The sequence below is a fragment of the Curcuma longa genome, chromosome 19, assembly GCF_044706935.1.
Source record: "Curcuma longa cultivar G26 ecotype Majalengka, Jawa Barat chromosome 19, ITB_CL_G26_1.1, whole genome shotgun sequence".
NCBI classification, from domain to species: Eukaryota; Viridiplantae; Streptophyta; class Magnoliopsida; order Zingiberales; family Zingiberaceae; genus Curcuma; species Curcuma longa.
Genome location: NC_133879.1, coordinates 1201525 through 1220869, shown reverse-complemented (window position 1 = coordinate 1220869; position 19345 = coordinate 1201525). Strand labels below are relative to the sequence as shown.

The 19345-nt window shown below is 46.7% G+C and overlaps 1 pseudogene; it reads left to right on the top strand.

Annotated features, from left to right (window-relative positions):
- The first annotated feature begins 11566 nt into the window (after positions 1 to 11566).
- Positions 11567 to 15910, top strand: LOC141812436 (putative receptor-like protein kinase At5g24010; annotated as a pseudogene).
- Positions 15911 to 19345: the final 3435 nt, after the last annotated feature.

Sequence of the window (19345 nt, the reverse complement as noted above, 5' to 3'; positions counted from 1 at the left end):
AAAAACCTAAACAACAGATCAATCTCAATTCCAACAACAAACAGGACCGGATCAAACACATGAACCTATCCCATAGTAATCCAAATCCCACCCACGAAATCAGAAAACAACACATAGGAACTACTGGACAGATCCATCAATAGAACAAAACAGTATCAATCTCAACCGAAATCTAATGAAACAACAATCCAATTCCAACAGCATCGAACCAAACCATTGAAACAAAAATCTAAATCAACAGATCAGCCCCAAATTCATAATCCAGAAACCTCAACAGATCAACATCCTAATCCCTAACAATCCCATTGAAACAGTGATGAACCATAAACCCTAGAACAGAATATAACAACACAACACCAAGATTCAAGGTCACTTACCGAAATCCGATCAATAACAATCTCAACAGCTAGCTCCATCAATTCCCAAACAACAAACAACATTCCAACAGCAAGACAAAACCCAACAGTCAACACTTTGGTCAATCCAACAGAACCTCACAAATCCCTCCACAAATCAACCCCATCATTCAATGGAAACCCAATAGTAGCTAAACAAATCCAATCTACCCATTCCATCAAAACCCAACAACAAACAACAGAATTATGCTAAATTCAGGAACCAATTTACCTTGCCAAAGGAGCTGATCTTCTCCACGAGGTTGAGTTTTGGTCTCCTCCTTCTCCCACACTGCTGGGTAAACACGGCTCCAGCTCCAGCCGGTGGTGATCGAGAAAATAGAGAAGCACCAAGCTTCCACTCTGCCGATTGGTAAAGCAAGGAGGAGATCATGAAAGAGGAGACGGCGGCGACGACGTCCTGTGCTCCGGAAACAGAGGCATCGTGGAATCCACAAATTGTTGGTGCAAGATGCACTAAGATCTTGCTTAGAGTTTCGATGTTTGACAATACACCTAAGTCTGGTCAGTTTGACCAAGGGTTGATCCAAACAGGACTTGATGTTTGGATGTGTGGAAGTGAGCGAGAAGACCTAGTCGATTAGACTAGGCAGTGGAAGTCCTGATCTGGACGATCGGGCAAGGGAAGTCCTGGTGAGTGAAGCTGGGCAAGAGAAAGTCCTAGTTGTAGGCTAGGCAAAGGGAAGTCCTGGTTTGGAGGATCAGGCGGAAGTCTTGGCAGAGTCAAAGCACTAGATGAAGTCTGGGCTGATCTGGAGGACCGAGTCGCAGCAGAAGTCTGGGCTGGTCTGGGTGACCGAGTCGTAGTAGAAGTCTGGGTTGGTCTGGAGGACCGAGTCGCAACAGAAGTCTGGGTTGGTTAGAGAGAACCGAATCGCAGCACAAATCCTAGGGGCTGAGGACAGAGCCGAGCAAAAGTCCAACAAGTCAGGAGGACTTGGTTGGTAAAGGTAAATTCTCCAGAGTGGAGTGGGTTAGGACGCGTTCTCGGAGTGGAACAGTAGGCGTCAGACTAATCTAGGATTTCAGTAGAAATCCGAAGTTAGACCCACAAGGTAAGGCTTAGGATTGTTTGTATATTTGCATGTTTGTCTTGCAGGAACCAGGAGATGGAAGCAAGATAAAGAAAATATAAGTGAAGCAAACAAAGTAAAGCCAAACCAACCAGTCCAGAGGATCCAGTCGACTGGAACTGGAAACCCAGTCGACTGGAAGGACCAGTCGACTGAACCTGTAACTCCAGTCAACGGGAAAGTGGATAAACGAGCGGAAAGAAGGTTTATCTGCCACGTCGATTGGAGTCGACTCAGATCAGCCTAGAGTCGACTCAGGAGCAGTATAAAAGGAGGTGAACGTGCAGAAACAAGATCATTCAAGCCATAAACTTCCCTCTTCATATAGAAGTGCTTTGGAACGCGAACGAGGTCAGACGCTTGCAACCGGGGAAGATCCAGGAGGAGTGCGCGGCACTCAGACTTCCAGATCGGCGACAAGTGTTTGTTTTCTTTAATTACTATCTTTATATTATTGTTTTATTTCTTGGACTGTAAGACAGATTTCTCTACCTCCGAACAAGGTTCGGAAAGGAGACCACTAGTGGACGGGCGCCTCCCATACTTAGGCCTTGGACGTACTAACCCTGGGGGGTTAGGAACCAAGTAAATCCGCTTGTCCTTTGTGTTTGTTTTTAATATTTCGCTGCTTAGTTTTTGATAGTTAATTGAACGAACGAGAAAAAACTACACGCGCTATTCACCCCCTCTAGCGCATATAAGATCCTACAGGTGAGAGTTTCTGCATCTCGTTCTCCTCCACACAGCGTGCGAATAGGACGCGAGGAACGACGATCGTCACACGGAAGAAAATAGCGTCGACAGCACACACACACGCTCGGGAGGGAGAATCACCAGTGTCGTTAGGGTTTTTGGGAGGAGGACGAACAGGGGCAGCACTTGCGCGCGAGGAAGAAGGCTCTGTTCCAAATCGTGATCCGTGTTATAACGAGGAACTACAATACTTTTATACCGGGGTTAGGGTTTGAGGCAAATTAGATCACGCGGCGGCTAGGCTGAACCGGCCTCTTAATCCTAAATACTGTAGTGAACTGGCACTGTAACAAATCAGGTTTATTTTTGGTTCGCTTGGTTCACCAACCAAACGAACTCTGATTCGATCCAAATCAGTTTTGTTCGATTCGTCTTCACAAGACGAAGCTTTTCATTGCATCCGTTCTGACAAAATCTCTTCCATGACAAACCAAACCAAGTTGGTTTAATTTGGTTTAAAATTGAACCTTTTGGTTTACCAATCAAACGACCTCTAATTTGAACGAAATCAGTTTCATTCATTTTATTTTCGCAAGACGAGTTCCAATTTTCCCGTATCTTACACAAAATCCTTTTTTTCCTTTTATATGAAACCTTGACTCAAATTAAACTACAATTTTCATTTCAAACATTAGTCGAATTGAACTGATTTTCTTTTGTCAGCCATCCTAAAGACTAAATTTGCCTAAACTTCTCTGCCCTCATTTCCAAGTACTTGATTTTCTTTCATGGTTGGAACTTCCTCATCTCCGGATCTTCATGCACCTTTTCATTCTATTCACAATCTGCTCAGGTTTCCTCCTTCTGCTAAGAATCTAATCCTTAACATTCTTGGACTTTTCATGCCTTACATCTGGTCTTCTAACCTGCTTGGACTTCCTCTTGCCAAGAATCAAATTCTCGACCTTCTTGAACTTTCCTTGCCTTGCATCTGTTCTCCAACTTCGAGGACTTTTTGATAAAGATCGTTTTGTGTCACAGTACAGTATCAAACAATTTCCTATACCTCTCTCTACACTAGTATAGCATAGGGACTAGCCAAGGTCATCTCCCAACGGATGTAACGATAGGATGATAAATCTTATGATTGATTTTATTCATAAATAATTTTGGAGTTGGATTTTAAGCTGTAATGCTAAAGACAAATAATGAAAGACGTCATAATCAAATCTAAATTACGATTGCAACAAATTAAAGAAGCATGAAATATTACAACAAATTAAAGAAGCATAAAATATTTAGTGAAACTTAAGCATTTAATGAAACCTAATGCCTACTTGCATTGAATAGAGAATTAAGGAAACTAAATTATGAATGTTATTAAACTCATGAAATTGGAAGCATATAATCTAATCTACTAAACTGAATGAACCAAAAACAACAACCTATCAATTAATCAACTAGTCAAGAACCAATTTAAATTTAAATCATATGTATGTGGGAATTGATCACATACATCCAATTGATCACAATAATGGAAAATGCAACCATAATGAATGCATCTATGAATCTAGAGTGCTTACAACTTGATTTGGATCTACAGTGAAGAGGAACAAAGGAAGTTGATTTGAATGTCACCAAGTTGAGATGGAAATGAGGTGATAATCTGAACGGTGGACGCAAAATTCAGAAGGTGATAGGAAATCCTAATCTCCCTCATAACTCCAACGATTGCCTCAGTTTAGATGTGTGATTATGAACACCGACGATGAAAGATGAAATGTGGTCAAGGAATGAGGAATGTTTGACTGCTTTCGCTGATGGGAAACCCCAGAACACAGAGAAATATTGCTCTTCGGTGGCTGATGATGAAGAAGATGGTCGATGGATGACCGATTGAAGAAGGGAAACCCCTTTCTTCTTCGATGGTTGCTTGCGGTGTAGATGGCATCGAGTGTGAAGCTCTAGTGGATTGTGTTGATAGAGGAAAGGTGGATGGATGATTGTCGAAAGAAGGAAATCCCCTTTACCTCTTGGTGGTTGTCAGTGGAGAAGATGAAGTGGAGATGGACAGCGGTCACTACAAAAAAACCAGCAATCTGCGACGAATTCTGGGACGAATTTTAAAAAAAAATTGTTGCAAAAACATTGGCGACGAATTTTACAACGAAAAAAATTTGTCGCAATCAAGTCGTCACCAAAAATCTACGTCGAAAAATCTACATTTGTCGCAAATGTTTGCGACAAAAATAAATATTCGTTGCTAAATTCGTCGCCAATTAGCGACGAATTTGGCAACAAATCTAGAATTCATTGCTAAATTTGATAAATACTAACTTACGATATATTTGTGACAAACTGATTTTCGTTGTTAATTTCGTCGCCAATTGGCGACGAATCCCGTTTTCATTGCAAAAACAAAAAAAATTTCAATGCAAGATTTATTTTGGTGATTATCCTGTATATACAAATAATATCGATCCAATCGAATCAATTCATAATTGTGATCTAATCACAAATTCTCTCATGCTATAAATCGTATTGCGGACATTTAGTATTCGAGTTTAAGATTCAATCAAACACATATGGAATGTGCACTCAAATAGTGAATTGCTATTTATCCAATAAATAGTATAACTGTAAGGTGATTGTCTTAGGACACCCCTCAAATCTAACAATTCACCCCCTCTAGCGCGCCCTACCGATTCTACATTTCTATCCCCCTCAAGTCTTGGGGTCTGAATCCTATTTGTGGGTCTTCCTCTTCTCTTTGTCTGGCGCTAACGCCATAGGCTTCAAGTTGTCGACCATGTGCCTTCCTAGCCCGATTGGAGTCTCCCTGAGTTGATCTCTCGGTGATCATATGGACGTCACCTCGGGGGGCATTCTGTTTGTTATCGTCTCGTCGAGCTTTGCGGTCGGTCCTAGATATAGGATCGGTGGGACACACTAGAGGGGGGGTGAATAACACGTTCTTCATTTTTCGTTCGTTCGTTCTATCGGAGAAAACTTAGCAGCGGATATTAGAAAATTATGCAAGGATATGCGGATATACTTGGTTCTTAACCCCCCATGGTTAGTACATCCAAGGCCTATGTACGAGAGGCGCCCGTCCACTAGTGGTCTCCTTTCCAAACCTTGTTCGAAGGCGAAGAAATCAGTCTTACAGTCCAAAGTAATAATCACGAAATACAAAGTAAGACAAGGAGTGTTAGGATCGGTGCGTTCGCTAGAGGGGGGTGAATAGCGATTTTCGACTTTCTCTGCAAATTTGTTAGCGAAAGCAAAAAAATAAAGAATAGATTGCAAAGAACCAAACGCTAACCCGGTTGATTTACTTGGTATCCACCTCAACGAGGTGACTAATCCAAGGATCCACACACACAGCCCGACGATTCCACTATCAGAAAAACTCTCCTTTTCGAATCACACTTCGAAGGTGGAGAAACCCTCACAATCAATGTCTTCTTCGTACAAGATCTTTTATGAAGTAAGAGAGGAAGAAAAGAGCTTTTTCAGATGTCAGAGAACAGTAAAGAAGATGAAGAATGAATTATTTTATTCTCTGCGACGTTGACCGCTCTTTTTATGAATTTCAGTGCCCCAGTCGACTGCTCCTAAGGTCAGTCGACTGATGGGCTTCAACGGGAATTAAATACGCATTTAATTCGCCAGTTGTCACCCCAACGGCAGTATATCAGTCGACTGCTCCATGGCCAGTCGACTGCTCCAGTCGACTGTCCACTCGACTGATTTTTCTGTGCTTGTCTGTGTGTGCTCCGGATCAACCCCAGTCGACTGCTGGCAGGGCCAGTCGACTGCCATAGCTGAAAACTTCCCTTTTCAGCTTCTCTTCACTCCTTAGCCTTGATGCAAGCCTTCAAACGTCTTCCACAAGCCTCGTGTTCTTCCTTGCACTAGCTTGAGACATTTCCCTCGACTTCATCGTGCTAAGACATCCTTGCCAAGAGGCCACGCCTCCGGGACTTCATCCTTTGCCAAGAGGCCGCGCCTCCGGGACTTCATCCTTGCCAAGAGGCCGCGCCTCCGGGACTTCATCCTTGCCAAGAGGTCACGCCTCCGGGACTTCACCTTTGCCAAGACTCCATTCCTGGACTTTTCTGTGAACTCAAGTCACACATGTTAGATCAACGCACATTGCCTAACTTAACTGATTTAGCCAAACATTAAAATCCAATCACTTGGGGCACGATTGCACCAACAAAAAGTTCTGAGCGTCGCACACTCCTCTTGGTACTTCCCCAGTTGCACGAGCCAGGCCCCATTCGCGTTCAGCAACACTAGTGGATGAAGAGAATGACTTTGAGAAGTTGTGTCTTTGTTGTGCACGTTCAACCTCCTTATATAGCCTCTTCCGAGCACCTGGATAAGATCTGATCCGATCGGATCTTCTCGATCTTATTCGGGTTGAGTCTTCTCAATCAGGGTGCTTGGAAGCAAAATAGGGGTGCTCAGACCGTCCAGGCGCCTGAAAATCTTTAGGGCGCCTGGATCCAGTTGACTCAGATTTTACCTGAGTTGACCCCGGACTTGCTTTGACTGCCTCTGTTTGTTTCACTTATGCTTCCTCCATTTTACTTTCAGCTCCTGGTTCCTGCAAGACAAGCATACAAATATACAAGCAACCTAAGCCTTACCCTGTAGGTTTAACTTCGGATTTCTAATGAAATTCTGGGTTAGACTGACGCTTACTGTTCTCACACTAGAAATACGTCCTTATCCACTCCACTCGAGAGAATTTACCTACCAACCAAGTCCTCTAGACTTGTTGGACTTCCACTTAGCCTCGATCCTTGGCTCCCAGGATTTGCTGCTAGACATCTGGTCCACCTGACCTGCTTAGACTTTCACCCGACATCTGGTCCACCTAACCTGTCCTGGATTTCTGCAATGCATCTAGTCCTCCTAACATGCTTGGACTTGCACCTGGTGCACTTGATCCTGCTAAGACTTCTGCCTAATCCTCCAGACCAGGACTTTCACTGCCTAGCCTCCAACTAGGACTTTCCCTGCCTAGCCTCAACTAGAACTTTCCCTACTTAGCCTCAACTAGGACTTCTCCCTAGTCTTCTGGTTAAACTGACCTGACTAGACTTCACTCACATCCAAACATTAGGTCCTGTTTGGATCAACCCTTGCCAAACTAACCAGATCTAGGTGTATTGTCAAACATCGAAACCCTCGGGTCAGACCCAGTGCTTCTTGCATTGACACTAGAATGGCCTCAGGAGGTGTCAGGATGTGTCGGTTGGCCTTGGGAAATGGTCCCATCTGTGAGCTTGAGGCGGCGAGTGTTGTTGCAGGTTCTGCAGGGGGTTGGCCGACTGGAAGTCCTCTCCACGAGGGGAGGGTTATCTTCTAGAGCGTTGCTCGGTGGCCTGGCGAAGTTCACGAGCATATTGATGGCACTCGTGCGTAGCATATCTCCTTGACTAATGATAAGCGCAAAAGCGAGGGAGCCATCGACTGAGTCCCGAGGGACCTAGCAGGAGCGGTGTCGACAGCCTGGATGGCTCTGTGGCTTGTCTTTGGAGGCGTCTGATGGGATCCTATTTTGGATCCTCTCAGAGGCTGAGGCAGCGGCCTTCGATCGGGTCAGATGACGACCGAGACATTGCAGTTGGGCGTTGTGTGATGGCTCACATCCATGTCCTTCCATCGGGCAGATTGGGCTTCCTCCACATTAACATACTTGACTATTTGACTCAGCAACACATCAAAGTTTTCTAGTGGCTTCTTGATGAGCGACCTAAAGAAGTCTCCTTCTAGCAATCCCTGTGAGAAAGCACTCATGAGGACCTCGGAGGTAGTCGAGGGCACTTCTTGAGCCACCTGGTTGAAGTGATGTACATATTCTTTCAGGAATTTCCGTGGCTTCTGCTTAAGAGAGAAGAGGTCCATGGGCATCTTGCGGTATGTTTTACTAGTGGCAAAATACCTCAGGAAGGAAGCTTTGAAGTCAGCAAAGGTTCGAATGGAGGTGGGAGGGAGTCGACTGAACCGCCGCTGGGCCGATCTAGCTAGCATGGTCAAGCGCAACACTTGATGATGTCAGTGTATTGGTGCAACAGGGTGGCATTCTCGAACCTTCCTATATGATCTTCCGGGTCAGTAGCTCTAGTGTAGTCAGCGAGCTATGGAGTTCGAAAGTGGCGAGACATCTTCTCTTCCAGGACACACCAAGTGAAAGGTGAGCTCTCGAGTTCACTTGTTTCCCCTAGCCAGGGTCCTTTGCCCTTGGGCGAATCTCTAGGAGGAGTCCCACCTGCTGCAAACTCCATGGACATGCCATAGTGATCTGCCCCTACACAAGCATCGTGGGGGAGCTCGCAACACCTCCACTGGTGGTTGTTACCTTCGCGTAGGTACTTGAGGCACTTTGGCGGAGAGGGTTGGTATCCTGGATGGCAGCACCAGGGCTCCAGGCTGATTCTGCGAGGCCGCCTGGACAGCAACGACCATTATCCGATTGAACTCTTCATGGGTCATGGTGATGATGGCTGGTCTGCCAGGGTCATCCATCCGAACTTCTCAATTCAAGATCGAGCGTTTTCCACATACGACGCCAAATATGTTCTTGTTTGAGATCGCCTTCTGAATGAGTCACCGGCCACCTGAATTGTAGATTGACAGTCAAGGTGGTACCTACGAGCAGCGAAGGATGAGGATGATGGACTCTGACACGCCACCAAGCTTTGAACTGCCAAAAAGAAGAAGAGGGTAAGAACGGAGACCAAGGGTGTCCTGGCTCAACCATTCCAACGCTCAAGTCAAATCCTAACTTGGGGAGGGAGGAGAAAATGAGGGGATGTAGAGAGAATGTTTGTTGATTCTGTGTGAGTGTGTACCTGTATCCGAGAGGTAGAGAGTTATATAAACTTATGAAAGAGAGAAATAAGAAAACTATCTTATCTTATTAAAGGAGAATATTTCATCAGTAGAGGTCTTGTCAGAAGAGATGTCCTAACTAGGTAACGAGAACATCTCATCACCGCCGCAATAGTGAAAAGTTTTATCACCCACACCTAATACGGCATCAAACTGCACTATCATGTCGCATCAATGGGGTAGATGAGTTACCCGAGATATCATATGATTGCATGTGTCCTTTTGGCGGTTTGCCAAGCAAAGTGAAGGAATGAAGAGAGTAGAGTTGGTTGAGCACGGTGTAGGGCATTGAGTAGGGAGAGCGCGGGCGATAGAGAGAGCCCAGACCGAGGCCGTCCGAGACAGCCGAGAGGAGACTAGGCCAGGTGGCTTGGACTCAGAGCTCGGAGTCGGGTGTTAGATCCCAGGATAGCTACTTGCCGAGTCGGGTGTTGGATTCTTAGGTAGGGAGTTCAGCTATGGAGCTAAGACGTGGGCCCTAGCTAGCCAATCCAAAAGTCAAACTTAGAGTCAAATCTTATGTCCGACGTGTCGTCTCTAGTCAAATCAGGTACTGATCAGGTCTTGACTTTCTTAATCAAGGTATACCGATCCATAACAGTCTACAAGGGCATCCTCAGCAATGGCACCGAGGTAGCAGTGAAGCAGGCCATGTCCGGGTCGAGATAGGGGTATCCAGAGTTCCAGACCGAGATCCTAGTGACGTCCAAGATCCACCACCGCAACCTTGTCTCTCTCATCGGTTACTGCGAGGAGCAATCGGAGCGGATCTTGGTCTACGAGTGCATGGAGAACGGCCCCCTCCGGAATTATCTGTACGGATCTGAAGACAAGTCGTGCCTTTCATGGAAGCAGAGGCTGGAGATCTGCATTAGGGTTGCCCATCCGCCGCGACATCAAGTCGACAAACATCTTGCTCAACAAAAGCTACTTGGTCAAGGTCTCCGACTTCAGGCTCTCGAGGTTGGGGACTTCCATAGGCGAGACCCATATGACCACCAGGGTTAAGGGCACTTTGGCTACGTAAGCATATGCAAAGTGCTTTTATATATTCATATTCAAACTATAAATAGAAAATAATAATGTACTAGTTATAGAATATTTTTAAATCTTATAACTTTTTTAGAAATATATATTAACAATTTTTAAATTTATGATTATAAAAAATAATAAAAAAATATTTTGGCAATAACTTTAAAAAAGATTAACTTGTAGAATAATTTTTTTAATCAAAATTACTATAGTTGAATTTTGTTTTTCATATTTTAGGCGAGCTGATTAAGATGTAGCAGCTGATTTAACAACATAAATTATTCTTTTTTTAATAAAAAAATGTGCTCTTTGACATTTAAAGGAAAACGCTCCTTTTTTATATATATATATATATATATATATACGGTTTTGATATGCCGCGCGACATATCCCGCGCAACCGTCCGCGACTCCTCCGACGTTCGCTGCTTCTCCGCCGCTGTTCACCGTTGTCCGACCACCAATGGCCGCCGGACCGGATGCGTTGGAAGGCCAACTCGCCGGCGCTCCGGCCGGACCCGGATTCCCGCCGGATTGTGGCCGGAATCCGGCCGAAATCCGGCCAGAAACGTGACAGAGCCTCTGTTGGGCGATTCCGGCCGAAATCGGCCGGATTCCGGCCGAATCGCGGCCGGAGACCGGCCGTGGTCGACGCGCCGGCGCCGGGCGCGTCGACCGCGGCCGGTCTCCGGCCGCGATTCGGCCGGAATCGGAATCGCCCAACAGGCGCTGTTGGCCGATTCCGGCGGAAATCGACCGGAATCCGGCCGAATCACGGCCGGAGACCGGCCGCGGTCGACGCGCCCAGCGCCGGCGCGTCGACCGCGGCCGGTCTCCGGCCGCGATTCGGCCGGATTCCGGCCGATTTCCGCCGGAATCGGCCAACAGCGCCTCTGTCGCGTTTCTGGCCGGATTCCGGCCACAATCCGGCCGGAATCTGATGCCAATGTGTGCGCCGTCGAGTTGTGATTCCAACGAGTCCGAAATTGCGGCCAACGGTGATCGGACGGCGACGAACGGCGACGATGAAGGAGAGGAGGTCGGCTGTCGCGGAGGAGTCGCGCGGCGTTTGTCGCGCGGCATATCATTCCTATATATATATATATATATATATATATATATATATTTTAAATAATGCCTTAGCCGACCATTATACGATTGGAAAACAGCTCACACCCGCGGCCACTCTCTTTCTCTTCGCATGCTCCGAGTCTTTCCGCTAGAAGTAGATCGATAGGTTCATGGACCCACCTCGAGATTGAACGACAAATACGACGTGACAATGGACGCGTAATCTTCTGCTTCGGCTGGTGCTCGCCTTGGGCATTTTCCACACTACGCACACAAACCTGTCACCGTTGCTTCCACTCAGTCCAGTCGAATTTTCCACGCGTCCAACAATATTCTGCAGAGCACTCTCCTCTTATCTCCGCGCACTTCTTCCCGGCGACACCATAGCACCAATGGATCGCCTCCTCCTCCTCCTCCTCCTCCTCCTCAGGGCGTCACTCCTCTTTGCAGCCGCCTCCACCGACTTCAGCCCCAGTTACTTTCTAAACTGCGGCAGCAAATCCAACATCACCACCAACGACAGCCCCCCGCGAGATTTTGTTACCGATTCCAACTTCGTATCCGGCCACTCCTCCCACTCTCCAACCCCTCCTCCGACACCTCCTCCTCCCTCTACTCCACCGCCCGCATCTTCACCGGCACCGCCTCCTACACCTTCCCCCTCAACTCCACAGGCGTCCTTGGCCTTCGTCTCCACTTCATCCCCTTCTCGACCAACGATCGGGACCTCTCTGATGCCCTCTTCGGCGTCACCGCCCAGCGCTTCGTCCTCCTGGACAACTTCTCCGTCGCTTCCTCCGCAGTCGCCCTCCGCAGACCCCGTCATCAAGGAGTACTTCCTCTGGTTCGACTCTACCGCCTCCACAAACCTCGAACTCACCTTCCTCCCCGCTTCATCTTCTTTCGCCTTCGTCAGCGCCGTCGAGGTCTTCACCACCCCCTCCTATCTCTTCCAGAGCTCTCCCCCTGCAGATTTATCCAATCAGGCTGTGGAGACTGTCTACAGGATCAACGTCGGTGGTTTCAAGGTTACTCCAGTCAACGATACCATGTGGCGGACATGGATCCCTGACGATGACTATCTTTTCAACAAGAGCACTGCTTTGGTGACAAACACCACTACCGGAGCAATCAACTACGAAAACGTAAATGTGACGAACATTGTCGCTCCAGAGTCTGTCTACAGCACGGCTCGTGCCATGAACATTTCAGAAGACATGCGGATTGGCAATTCAGATTTCAACTTCAACGTCACCTGGAATTTTAAAGTGGATGCGGGCTATAATTACTTGGTCCGTGCACATTTCTGCGATTTCATTTCGCAGGCGTTTGAATACAACCCTGTCATCTTCAACCTCTACGCTGCCAACCAGTACTACGGAGATCAATTCAAGAGATCACGCTGATTCCCCTAGCGTGCCCTTTTATTGGGATACAAGGGCGGTGGAGCTGCACTCTGGGTGGATTAACATTAGCATTGACAGGTCTAACAAAAATAGCGGCAGCGAATGCTAATGCCTATCTTAACGGCCTCGAAATCTTCAAATTCAAAGATGCGCTCGTCCCAGCGACAGCAGCAAGAGAAGCGTGTCCGTCGCGGTCATCGCCTCCGCTTCTGCCGGCAGCGCCGTCCTGCTGAGCCTCGTTGTCTTCCTTTTGGTGCTTTTGGCTTGCAAGCGTCGTCGGAGATCGAAGTCTCCCCCGCTGCTCCCGAAGGAGACATCGTCGCCGTACCGCCGAGGAACGACGCCGCGGGGAAACTCAGTGGACCTATCAAGCAAGCGGACTGAAGAAACAACGGTGCAGACCGCGTCCCCCAGGGTGAATCTCGACCTCAACATCCCGCTGCTCGAGATCAGGGCCGCCACCAACGACTTCGACGAGAGCCTCATGGTGGGGAGCGGCGGATTCGGGAAGGTCTACAAGGGCATCCTCGGCGACGGCACCAACGTAGCAGTGAAGCGGGCCACGCCCGGGTCGAGGCAGGGGTATCCGGAGTTCCAGACCGAGATCCTCGTCCTGTCCAAGATCCGCCACCGCCACCTCGTCTCTCTCATCGGTTACTGCGAGGAGCAATCGGAGCGGATCTTGGTCTACGAGTACATGGAGAACGGCCCCCTCCGGAACTATCTGTACGGATCCGACGACAAGCCGTGCCTTTCGTGGAAGCAAAGGCTGGAGATCTGCATCGGGGCTGCCCGCGGGCTACACTACCTCCACACCGCCGACGCCCACACCATCATCCACCGCGACGTCAAGTCGACAAACATCTTGCTCGACAAAACCTACTTGGCCAAGGTCTCCGACTTCGGGCTCTCCAGGTTGGGGCCTTCCATGGGCGAGACCCATGTGACCACTGCAGTGAAGGGCACCTTCGGCTACTTCGACCCCGAGTATTTCAAGACGCAGCAACTGACCGAGAAGTCCGACGTCTATTCCTTCGGAGTGATGCTGTTCGAGGTGCTCTGCGCGCGCCCGGCAATAGACCGGAGCCTGTCCCATGAGCAGATGAACCTGGCGGAGTGGGCGTTGCATTGGCAGAGAAGGGGCCAGCTGGAGAAGATCATCGACCAAAGACTGGCGGGGAACATCAACACGAACTCGTTGAAGAAGTTCGGGGAGACGGCGGAGAAGTGCTTGGCGAACTACGGCGACGACAGGCCGTCGTTTGCCGACGTACTGTGGAATTTGGAGTACGCGCTGCAGCTCCATGTGACGGAACTGAAGAGGGAACCGCACGAGGACAGCGGCGCAGCGGATTTGCAGATCTCCGTGGCGGCGACGCGGCAGGTGGATTTGACGACCGTTACCAACGTTGAGGAGGAAAATAACTGGCGTACGAGGAGCATTATGCCGTTGGACGCGTCGGGGAGCACCGTGTTCTCCCAATTGGTTGGAATTTTAAAGTGGATGCGGGCTACAATTACTTGGTCCGTGCACATTTCTGCGATTTCATTTCGCAGGCGTTTCAATACGACCCTATCATCTTCAACCTCTACGCTGCCAACCAGTCTACGGAGATCAATTCAAGAGATTACGCTGATTCCCCTAGCGTGCCCTTTTATTGGGATACAAGGGCGGAGAAGCTGCACTCTGGGTGGATTAACATTAGCATTGACCGGTCTAACAAAACATAGGCAGATGAATGCTAATGCCTATCTTAACGGCCTCGAAATCTTCAAATTCAAAGATGCGCTGGTCAGTTCCAGCGACAGCAGCAAGAGAAGCGTGTCCGTCGCGGTCATCGCCTCCGCTTCTGTTGGCAGCGCCGTCCTGCTGAGCCTCGTTGTCTTCCTTTTGGTACTTTTGGCTTGCAAGCGTCGTCGGAGATCGAAGTCTCGACCACTGCTCCCGAAGGAGACATGGTCGCCGTACCGCCGAGGAACGACGCCGAGGGGAAACTCAGTGAACCTCCCAAGCAAGCCGACTGAAGAAACAACGGCGCAGACCGCGTCCCCCAGGGTGAATCTCGACCTCAACATCCCGCTGCTCGAGATCAGGGCCGCCACCAACGACTTCGACGAGAGCCTCGTGGTGGGGAGCGGCGGATTCGGGAAGGTCTACAAGGGCATCCTCGGCGACGGCACCAACGTAGCAGTGAAGCGGGCCATGCCCGGGTCGAGGCAGGGGTATCCGGAGTTCCAGACCGAGATCCTCGTCCTGTCCAAGATCCGCCACCGCCACCTCGTCTCTCTCATCGGTTACTGCGAGGAGCAATCGGAGCGGATCTTGGTCTACGAGTACATGGAGAAGGGCCCCCTCCGGAACTATCTGTACGGGTCCGACGACAAGCCGTGCCTTTCGTGGAAGCAGAGGCTGGAGATCTGCATCGGGGCTGCCCGCGGGCTACACTACCTCCACACCGGCGACGCCCACACCATCATCCACCGCGACGTCAAGTCGACAAACATCTTGCTCGACAAAACCTACTTGGCCAAGGTCTCCGACTTCGGGCTCTCCAGGTTGGGGCCTTCCATAGGCGAGACCCATGTGACCACTGGGGTGAAGGGCACCTTCGGCTACTTCGATCCCGAGTATTTCAAGACGCAGCAGTTGACCGAGAAGTCCGACGTCTATTCCTTCGGAGTGATGCTGTTCGAGGTGCTCTGCGCGCGGCCGGTAATCGACCGGAGCCTGCCGGAGGAGCAGATGAACGTGGCGGAGTGGGCGCTGCATTGGCAGAGGAGTGGCCAGCTGGAGAAGATCATCGACCAAAGACTGGCGGGAAACATCAACACGAACTCGTTGAAGAAGTTCGGGGAGACGGCGGAGAAGTGCTTGGCGAACTACGGCGACGACAGGCCGTCGTTTGCCGACGTACTGTGGAATTTGGAGTACGCGCTGCAGCTCCATGTGACGGAACTGAAGAGGGAACCGCACGAGGACAGCGGCGCAGTGGATTTGCAGATCTCCGTGGCGGCGACGCGGCAGGTGGAGTTGACGACCGTTGCCAACGTCGAGGAGGAAAATAACTGGCGTATGAGGAGCATTATGCCGTTGGACGCGTCGGGGGAGCACCGTGTTCTCCCAATTGGTCTCCAGCGAGGGAAGATGAAGGACACGATCGGATTCGTTGGGAGCACCGTGTTTTCCCAATAAAAAATAATGGAATTTGTCCACTCTGATCTCAACTCCAAAACGTTAAACGCTATTTAGCATATTTTATTACACTTTTGTTTGCTTGGATTTGCTTAAGTCAATCATTTAGTCCACACAAGGATGCAATATTTTAGTACTCTGATCAAATAATATCTTTTATATATATATATATATATATATATATATATATATATATATATATAAGAGTTAAATAAAACAAGGAATCAACCTTGTTGCAATTTCCCATGAGTCGATTTGAGAAGATTGAGTCTAGTTCAAAGAGATTTCAATTGATGCGGTTCATTTTGATGATGAACCAGGCCCAATAAAGTTTTCTATTTTGAGTCAATTCATTTTGGTCCACTTGAAATAGACTTAGCTTATTATTACTAATTTTGGCCTCGGGAGCTGAGTTTATTACCATGGAGCAAAGTTGTAGATGAAAATAAGAGTTTAAATTTCAGTAAAGTCGAGACAATACCCTCCTTCATCGTGGTCAATTGCAATTTCTCAATTTACCTCTTCACATATGATCGTGGGGCCGACTGTGTGAGACCGCTAAATAGGCAGATTCTATCTTTTTGCAGAAAAAAAAACTGAGTTGATTCAATGGCGTATCAATCTGGGTGGATGGTCTAGTTCCTCGGACAAACTCCAATTCAATTCGAGCTCCAATTCAATTCGAGTAAAAATTTATCAGTTGGTTCAATCATGATCAAAACGGGTAGGGTATGTCATTCCTGCAAGCTTTACTTGTCGATTCAGTGGGTTGATTAAGCAGGTCCAGGTTCAACCCTATATTCAAGCTACATTTCATGCCGCTCTTATTCATCATATGCAAGTTGTTATCTTTGAGTACCTTGACAAATACTTCTTTAAATGTGAGGACTAAGATCGAAAACAACACTCTTATTCTCGAATGGAATACGATCAACTTGATTCTCAAGCAATCATTCTTCAACTTAGGGCTTTCAGGTTGAATTTGACACAATTAAACACTTTAACTGAGTGCTTATTGTGATATCTAACCAAGCGTACGTGGATAGTTAAGTTTTATCCTTAATTTGAATTAAGCTTTTTATTTTGGACTTTAGCATGTCTAGAGCAGAAGGGTTGTGTTTAAATTTACCAACATGATTAAATACGACTACGTCATAATAGTTAATTATACAATTTAACTAATTTAAGCAGGTGTTTATTTTTTTGTATACAATTTAGATATAAAATCATACGTTGAGTTTTATTAGGTGATAACTTTTATTATTTTTCTTTTTCCTTTTTATTTTCTGCTCGATGGATTTTATGAAGAATGACTTCGTGGAACTTGATCCTCATCTTTTCTTTTCATAGACTTCAAATTAATGATGAAATCGACCACTTTTGACTTTGAAAGTGCCTTTCAATTATTGAGTGGTTAGTTGAAAATCTAAATAGATGATGATCCGTGAAGCGCCCGAAGACCAACTAATAACGTCTCGTACTCGATTTCATTATTAGAAGCTCGGAAGTTAAGCTAAATGGCCACCTAGATCACATCTCCTTGGGGAGAGTTCAGTAAAATTCCTACCCCACTGCCTTGCTTTGTTGCTAAGTCATCCGCAAATATCTTCTAGGTTTTGTCTCTTTCTTAACAGAGAGTTTTTGCTAGTAAATTTGCTAAAGATTAGGCCTTGATTGCAGTGCGTGGCTAATACTCAACGTCATATTCGCTGAGTTTAATCATCCACATATTAGTCATCTTGAGGCCTCTAGATTGGCTAGCACTCACCCTGGAGTGTTGTTGATGAGCGCTGTGATGGGGTGAGAGAGGAAGCACAAGCGCAATCGTCGAGTAGTCATGATAAGTGATAATCATCATTTTGACTCATTATTTTGATTTTATACTTGATATTTATATCCTCTCGTATGGTTAAATATGGATTCACATCATGTTTTATGAGTTTGAATCTATTTCAAATTTCGATGTAATTTTTTCTACATTTAGGGTATTATTTTTTAAAATGTCAACTTCATTTTGTATGGAATCAAGATGAGTCGTGGATTTGAGTCGAACCGAACCAATATTAGCCCAAGGCTAGGGTTAAAGTGAATGGATTCAAGATTAAAAGCTGGTTTGATTCATATAAGAATTGGTTCAAGTGTTTAAGGGGTTAACCAAGGCAGAGATTTCCCCATCTCGTCCATAGTTCAATTTGAAGGTTGGCTCACACTTGGAGAGGTGGTTTATCAGGTAATACCCTCCTGCGTCGTAATCAATTGTAATTTCTCGATTTACCTCCTCCTCACAAATGATCGTGAAATCGATCGTGTGGGACCACTAAGGTGGCGGATTTCATCTTTTGCATAAAAGAGGAGAGGCGGTTTATCCAATTCAATGAAGTCTGATTCGTCAATCAAAAGCCGGTTCACCTCCTCAAGCAACATGGTTCAATTGGGAGCTTGGTTCAAGTTTTGGAATTAGTTCGACAAGGAAGAGGGTTGATTCATCTTGATTGGGTTCGGTTCACATTAGAGAGTTGGTTCAAGTGAAAGCCGGTTCATGCTATGAAAGTCGATTCAAGATATGGAGGCCGATTCAACTCCTCATCGACATGCAGACAAAGGGGATAGTAAGCTACTTCCTTATGCACCTCTTCCCGATCGCCATCTACCTCATCTTCCTCCTCCACAAAACCCATCTCCTCCACACTGTAAGCATCAACCGAAGCTTCCCCTCATTAATCCATCAAGCTCACACTACCACCGGCGTAAAGGGATTCCCTTCCCTATCTATCTCCATCCAATCCGACCGTCCCCACACTACCAACTCCATCAACCAAAGCTTCCCCTCATTCATCCACAAGCACACCTCCATCCATTGGGAGGAAAGGGGATTCCCTTTCTAATCGATCCATCTCATCTCCACCACTGGCAACACTTCTCCTTTCATCTCCGGACAGCAGCCCCTTCTTCCAAATCCGAATCGCAACATCTTTTCTATTTGCAAGCTTCCTTCAATGGGTTGATTTGGTCTTCGTGGTTGATTGTTTTTAAGAGTTCTAAGTTGGCTGTCAATAGTTTTGGATAGATTACCTTTACTTAGTATTCATTTAGCTGCTTTGATTACAACATATTTGGTTTAATTCCCCAAGACTTTTGCTACCTTAGTTAATGCATGTCGGTTTGTTTAATTCCTACATTATTTCGTTTGCGTTCAATTGTTAGTGATGTTTGCTATTCGTATGGATTGTGAGATGCATGACGTTAAATTAGTTTAGCATGTCTTGTTTTATGGTTTCATAAATTTCTTTGTGATGTAATTTAGAAAGCTTTACTTGTTCGTGATTATAATTTAGTTTGTTTATATTTCTATTAGTTTCATTGCTTTCATTTATTAGATTTAGCATCTGAATCATAAAACCCTAATTACAATATAAAAAACTCCAAACTCCAAAACATTCCATTTATCATAACTGAATTTGAAGATTATCACCTTATTGTTACATTCCTTGTGAGAAACAATCCAAATCACTTCTATATTATATTCATGTAGAAGGGTTGGGTAATTTATTTA